The 7,987-nt window shown below is 39.1% G+C and overlaps 1 long non-coding RNA gene across 1 annotated transcript; it reads right to left on the bottom strand.

Annotated features, from left to right (window-relative positions):
* Window positions 1–572: 572 nt before the first annotated feature.
* LOC310900476 lies at window positions 573–7,053 on the bottom strand. The gene is made up of 3 exons (XR_014585152.1): window positions 6,913–7,053; window positions 5,196–5,234; window positions 573–3,690 (listed from the first exon to the last, which is right to left on the bottom strand). It is a non-coding gene; the product is annotated as an uncharacterized lncRNA (long non-coding RNA).
* Window positions 7,054–7,987: the final 934 nt, after the last annotated feature.

The raw sequence follows: 7,987 nt of genomic DNA, 5'->3' as shown, positions 1-7,987 counted from the left end.
TAGTTAAGATCTTTATGCACAAAGATACAACACTTACCCATTACCTTCTAGAGCAGTAATTATCAGTCTGCCCACTTCCCTGCATGCAAATACTTTTTGCTCAATTGTGTAAAATCCTGAACTTCACATGCCAACTTGGTTTATTCTGTCATTTTTGGTTCTTTGCTGTGTTTCTTTCTAGGTTTTTGTTTGTTTTGAAAAAGCAGTGTTAAATGAGGCTAGCTGTTTAATGAATCTGGCAGAGCCATTCACAAACTGTTACATGACAAGAAAATAAATATATCAAAGATAATGGGAAGAGACACTGAACTATGACCATGGTCTGGTTGTCCTCAGAGCACCATGAGAGGTTTTCAATTACACTACAACATGCATTATTTCATGAAGTCTGTATTATATGGCCGAGACATTTCTGCCAACGGATGATGACATCTTCTAGAAAGTTTTTTTACAAAATTGGTTTTATGAGAAAGGGCATGCTGTTGGCAACCAAGGATTCTTAGAGCCTGATTTTCCAACTACCATACATCTTTTATCATGCACATCCCTGAAAACAGAATATATATTTAGTCAAAAATGTTACTACCTGGAAGGAGAACATAAATTTTCAAGTAACAATAGTCATTATAGAAGCATAGCATATAGAAGCAACTATAACAGTTGCATTCCACATTCATTAGATAAGATCAATTTAGGAGCATGCAAGGAATAAAATCCCTTCATTGCTGAAGGATGATTTCCACTAGTTTCGATAGGGCTAGACTTTAGCTTCAGTTTGAAAGGAATATATCAGATACCCCGTGTGTTTAATTTTCAAACTGGTCAAGAATTGTATTCTGTCTGAATTTCACATATTTTCACTTTTTTAATTAGAATATGCCTTCTGTAAGAGTGAAGATACTATTTTAATTTTAGAATTTACTAAAGGCAATCAGCTTGGTCATACAACGTGTAGTTAGTTTTGCATCATTAAGAAAAACTGACAAGTTTTGAAAGTACTTCATGCCAAATAAACTGTGAAAGCATGTATGCTTATGTGGTTCCAAAACTAAAATTCAAATGAGATAGTTGAAAACTCTACAGAGATTCAACAGCCTTCAAAGCAACTGGAAGCTACATTTCATAAAAAGCCATGTATTTGGCAATGAAAGCAGTTTTTGATAATTTGAATGAGGAAAAAAAATGAAAATAAGTGGGTTTGAACTTTTATGTTCACTTAAACAAAGCTGCTATATTTCACATGCCCTTAGTTAAAGAGCATGAAAGCAACTTTTTATGTAGGCTTCAGAGTCTTGTAGTAGAAAGTTGTCTCTGCCAAAATGCCAGGATACATAACTGGATTCACATATGGGCCTCCCAGATTTCAGAAATGTTCAGATTCATTTCTACTTTGAACCCATGCCAAAGATTCTGAACAGTACAGGCAGCAAAGCTCAGCTAGTAGATTCTGCTGACATTTGGAATCGCCAGCAATTTGTTCTCAGGTTGCCAAAACAAGGCTATAGATAATATTTCACCCATATCACGAACAATAGAATTCATACGGCTATCTCTGTCTTTTCAGGATAATTTTGACCTTTTAGTTTTAAGGATTTTTTTTAACATACACTGACAGTTTATTTATTTATTTATTTTTACAGGAGGGTGACATAGCCATAATGCTCGTAAAGCTGTGGTGTTTCTTTAACCAGTACTTCTGGCCAAAATCCTATAATTATCATCCACTTACTTATTACCCACTTTGTGATTCCTCCTTCTTAGAACAAACTTTCTTCTCAACACTATTAACAGGAAGGAGGAGTTAACTAGCAGCCTCCAAGGTCATGATCCAGAACGAGCAATATTAGTGGTGCTGAACTGAGATAGTAAGACTTCCGTTTTTAGCATAAATTGTTTCTTACAGTATTAAGCCTTAATTAAATATTGGCCTGGTTAATGTACTGCTGAGATTCTAAGCTGCTAAGCCGTATTCCAAAGAGTACATGGAATTTTCCCTTCCTCTATTCTTCCCGTGAAATGTATTTTTTTTTTCCTTTCTCCCATCTTTCCACCATGGCACACACAAACACATTGCTTTAAATTAATTTGTCAACACTTACAGGGGGCAACAGGTTAAGCAATTTGTTCCTTAAGACAGAGGAGAAGAAAATAAGAGAAGGTAATTCTGTCTTTTCCAGTTGTTAAAGCAGAGATAGTGCACACGGTAGAGGAGAACAAGGCCCTTCAGTCCAGTTTTAGGTTAAATGTAAGAAAGACATGACATATCCATTATTTTAGATCTCTCATACCACCCTGCACACATCTATCAGCAGCCTCTGGAGACCTCCTAAAAGTGACCCTCTCCCAGTTTATCTCAAGCCATATAATGCAGTAGTAGATATGTGGAGAGGTGTTTTTCTCCTTCATTTTTCTGCCTTCTCTACAAATACTGTTCTTTACAATTGCTCCAGGAGTTCATCATGCCTGCTCTCACATGTCTCATTTGAGCTCTGGAACCATCCCTATACACCAAAGTAGTCTGAGCAGCAGTTACAGCCCAAACATACCTCCCCAACACACCCACCTTTCCAGCCATTAAGAAGCCAAAGGTGATAGATTGACATCCATCAGGCTCTCCCTGGAGCCCTTTCACTGGTAAGACTTCCTCCCCTCAAATGCTGAGTCTCACCCCCCTACTCTGATTGTCATCTGTCAACAGATGGCTGTGCAAAACTAAACCGTACTGGATATTTATAAACAGTTAACTGGTGTGTCGTTCCCTCTACTTGCTGTTAGGTAGTGGGAACCAGAGAGAAATAACATTATGAGGCACTACAACAGATAGACTTGGGATTTTAGCAGTCACATACTGTTGGTAGAGCTTTGCTGCCTCTTGCAACCAGCTCTGTGGCTTCTTCTGCATTAAGAGTCTGTGTCCTGGGATTCCAAGGATTTTGTCTTACACCCCAGTTCTGCTAGGATGGATTAAAACACAACAGGGAGCCCTTCCTGCAGAAGTATCTACCACTACAGCCAAGATGCTTATCAATATTTTCAAGTGTGCATCCCAATTAAGTGCAATCACATGGCTTTAGGCAAATTGTATTGCAAAAATAAACTGATGTACTAAAGTACCTGCCAGCAAAAGAAGAGACAGGATCCTGGACACATTTGGTGTTAGCAATGCTCTCAGTGGATAATTCTGTCAGGTCATGATAGAAAAAAGCATTAAGCTTGCTGAGACAATCCCAGAGTATGACATTTTGATTTGGTTTTCAAACTGCACAATAGGAAAAAAATACAGAAGTATTTCTCCTACTGGCAGGTAGGTTCCAGTGCACTGGTTCAATTACTCTGTGATCAATACATTAGCTATGTATAAGTTAGTACTTCTAGAGACGAGAGATTAATCGCTGTGGCTTGATTCCCTGCTGGGCACTGTATGAACTCTTCAGAGCTCTACAGATATACTTCGGGCTGCAAACCGTAATTCCAGATCTGCCTGTCTGCAGCTTTACACTCATACCCTGTCCTGACAGCGTCCTCTTTCCACTGCTCCCAGGTCTTCTTTCCAGCCCAGCCATCGATCCACAAAATATCCACTGCTCTGGATTAGACCAATATTAATGTTCCAACACTCTCTCTGGAATAGCGACTGACAACATTGTTGAACTGCCTCGTGAAACTGGCAGAGACTAACTGCCTGGCAATCTGCAGGGAAAATAGAAATGTCAATGTCACTGTGTTGATACAATAACTGACAGAGATGCTTCACTTTTCACACAAGCACACTTTGTGTAGCTTTAAATACTATCTATATTCAACAGTTTCTGCTCAAAACAAGTTTCCACTAAGAGCAGCTGACGCTACGCATTAATATTGATGGGAAGTCCAATTACTATGCAATTTTTTCCTAAAATAACATCTTCCACAGAAACAGGTCTCTGTAAAAGCTGCCTATTATGTCAGGCTAATGCAGATTTCAGTGTCTGGTATGATGTCTAGTCCCAGGGGGTGGTTAACACTTCAAACCAACAATTTGTAATCCCAGAATGACTGGTACTAAACAATGGACAGGGATGTATGTGCCCTTGTTCTGTGTAATATGCAATCCACAAGTAGCTTTTGCAGCTTATTGTCAACACAGATGGTGCTAGCTGCCACAAGTGACTGACGCCCTCTTTATAGATTAAGTTTAGGGCCAGCTCCAGTCCTTTGTTGATAAATGAACTTTAGAGGACTTTCGTTCTCTAGATGCTGGTCTCACTTTGTGAAGAATAGGGGCTCACAGGTAATGACTTCAAGTACAAGCTGCACAAAAAACAGAATGATTCTCCACAAATTAGGCCATGCTTTCTCAGTGCTCCATGAACAGAAATGATAGGGGCACTGCTATAAAAAATGTCTGGCAGTAAGCCAGTAAAAGGATGTACCTTTATGTGCTTCAGATCTTGGCTATTTAAGAGGAACCGAGTGAGTGAAAAGGAGTAGCAGGGCCTTAAGCCAAGCATTTCAGGGCAGTGGGAGGCTGTTATCCTCCCAGTAGGAATGGAAATGGGAAAGAACAGGCAAGCAGTTAACCAGTTTACCAGGGGGCTGTTCTTATACTTCTGGTAGAACTCCTCCTTAGCATCTCTTCTAATGGGGACTGGAACAGCACCTGCACATTTTCATTTGTTCCTTATACCTATGAATATTCAATCGAAGTTGCACACAAAGTGGGTGATAATGCTCCTGAGCTGATGATATACTACATAACCACCACTATGACAGCAATCCTGTTCCATCCCAGACCTCAGTCACAGCAGTGGACTGGGGGAGGGTGAGGAGGGGTGGGGAAGATTCCTACCTTATTCTCACCACACAAACACACAGAATTATTTTGCAGTGTTTAAATTCCTGTTTGAAATCTTATACTCTTAAAAATTCATCACAGAGCAAATATTTGTTAGTGTTTGTATGCTTATGTGCTTGCAAGAGAGGGCGCCCATATGCAGAACTCTGTGCTTCTGCATTTATGCATGCACTTACACTTGTACGCATGCCTATGGTGATTAGCATGTACAATTATTCCTTTTGCTATCCTAGTGAAATGTGGCAGGACCATTACTGTCATGAAAGAGGACTTTCGCTCTTTTCCATATCTTTTATATTATCCTCCACTAATGGGCTGTAATTATAGCTTTAGGAGGGAAAAAAATGTGAGCTGAGCTTACCTACTGTAGTTACCCTGGAGACAGGATATTAGCATTGCCCTGGAGATAAAAGCATTGGCAAGTTATATGGATTCTAGTAACTGCTCAAAATATATGAACTATTTAAAAAGCAAAATACTTAAGGTGTAAGATCTCAGTTCTCCACTGCATCAAGGGAAAGTACTAACTTTTCATAGCAGAACTGCAAAAGATGCCACAGTAATCCCACCACTGGCAGACAGCCCACCGAAAGTACACATGCAGGCACAGACGTCTATTCTGCCATCTTCTTGCTCTTCCTCCCTTCCATGCTTTAACTTGGCCATGTTCATGAGGTATCCATTTCTTCAACAGATGGAGACAGTCAAATAGACATATATGCTTCTGACCCTTTTCAGTTTCCAGGTGTAAGACAGTGACCAATTAAAAGTTGGATATTTTTAAAAAAAATTTCCCCCCTGCAGAATTTTGGGATGTAAAATGCTTGACTTTAATATCAACCATCATAAAGGTATCATGGTAGATTCTCAGTTCAATTCCCTACCCCCCTCCTCTTCTTGTCATTCCATTGACAAGAAGAGCCTAGAAATTAGCTGCTGCTTATAAAATTCAGAAAGCAGAGGCAGAGCATCTCTGGGTGTGGATAGCACACTACAGATAGCGATGCCTCCCCCAAGAATCCCACCAGCCCATTAGGTAATTGGGTAATGGTAGATGTGCAGGTTGAAACCAATATGACTAGAATGCAGCTGGCAATTATAATCCCCTATCAGCACAGGCTATAGGATGTTTGCTTTACATGGTCACAACACAGAAACTGTTCTTCAATGGCTTACAAACAATATGTAGTTGAAGAGTCACAGCTCTAAGATTGATAAAATAACACAACTCTAATCTTTGAATTGCTGCTATTGTCAAATCCCAGCAACACAATAAGCCAAACTCTATCAAATTTGCTACATATCCAACTCTTGAGAGTCTCAGGGTTAAGCTTATAACATGCACATCTCCTGTACACATACCATTTAAGACCGTCAAGTTTCAAAAGCAAACACAAAGTTGTAAAATACCTGTGTAAAAGCATTTTTCAGACAGTCAAGAAAAACAGAAAAAAACATACTGATTACTGACTATATTGCCTTTTCTCCTGAGAATTATAACCAGCTGATATTAACAGCTTGGTGTTTGAAGCACTTGTCAGCTAGAAATTCCACATTTCAGATAAGATAAAATTAGGGCCTTGAATATTTACTTTCATGAAAATTCCCCTAGCGCATTTTTAACATAAATGATGTCAGGTCCCAATCTGTTGAAAACATACACATCTCAAGTCTGAGAAGGGAGCTAGTATAACCACATTCTCTTAAATTCCTCTCCCTGCTTTTGCAAAGAGCACCACCATTTTCCCAGGGGGTGAGTGACCTACATGGTGTCTCCATGCTGCCCCATTCTTCCAGCACATCTGAAGTTATGATGCTAGTGCACAGGCCAGCGGTAGCCAGACTCAACAGCCTTGAAGGTTCCACCTAGTCTTTTAATCATACACACTTATATCATCAAGCATCCGCTGTGCTTGTTTTAAGCTGAGATGTCAGTGCATATAGCGTATTTTGACTTTGAAAATAACTAAATAGCTGTCACTTCAGTACTAAATATTTATGAAGTTAACATAACTATCTCCCATGTTGTAGGAAAAAGCAGGAAAAAAAAAAGTCCCTTCCATTAACTACATACTAACCAGCACCGCAGCAACCTCTACCTACAGTCCTCAGGATTCAAGGCAAAGTACTTCTTTAGTAGCATGAAGAGACTAACTGCAGAAACACTAGCAAAGCTTCACTTATACAAAGCTAGACAGCTCCTTCAAGACAAAGCTTTCAATGCTAAATCCCTGGGCTCTATGAAAGCCACAGGTAATAAGCACTTCTTAGAAGTAGCACACCTGTTTCAAATCCTAAATGTGGATGAAGGTGCTTCTCTTTAGCAATCACCTTGGAAAATCTGACCTTAATCATGTGTTTAGTTCCTTGTCTAGAAGAAAGGTAACAGCACCCAACTGCTTCATAAGCCCTTGTAAGAGAACATGTGAAAACCAGAGGCTGTTCCTTTACCAAATACTCCTTGTCAGGAAGGTGTAGCAAGTGCCATAGGGAGGGGTGACACAGGACTCCTGGCTTTTAGTTTATGTTCTGCTTTTGAGCGATCCTGGAGCTTTTTCATGAGTCAGCATCTGAATTTCTTTATTCATGAAAAGTGGCTAACCATCCCATTTTTCAATATAGTACTTCAATATATTTTCAAAATTCTTTGAATGAGATACAGTAAGAAAATACCAAACAATATCACCTGCTTGTACATTTTTGTGTCATTTTTAGCCTAGTACTATTTATTTCCAAGACATCTAGTACCCCTACAAACACACAAGTAGAACCTATTCTGTTTTTGAAGCTTCATCTTGACAGATTCATGAAAGAAATTCTTATTCCTGCCCAGTTGTCTGATGTCTGTCTATGAAGAAATTTCACCTGAAAGGACTCAGTAATGTATGGAAACTCTTTTGTTTTTTAGAAAGCATTCAGATTTCTTTCCCTGAAAGCCACTGTGGGGATGCATATGTGCATGTATATATGTTTGCGTGTTTCTGTAAATTCATTGTTCTTATTGCACAGAAAGAGATGGAAAATGCACAGTAGTAATGTGACATTTTAAACCTGTTAACTCCATAAAAGAAAAAAGTTAGATAAAACAAGCAACCAAAAGGATAAAAACTTGTAAATGGCAAGAAAATGACATACTTGAGGGAGAAATAAAAC

This window comes from Anser anser (assembly GCF_964211835.1).
Source record: "Anser anser genome assembly, chromosome: 5".
Classification (NCBI taxonomy): domain Eukaryota; kingdom Metazoa; phylum Chordata; class Aves; order Anseriformes; family Anatidae; genus Anser; species Anser anser.
This window is presented reverse-complemented; position numbering and strand designations above follow the sequence as displayed.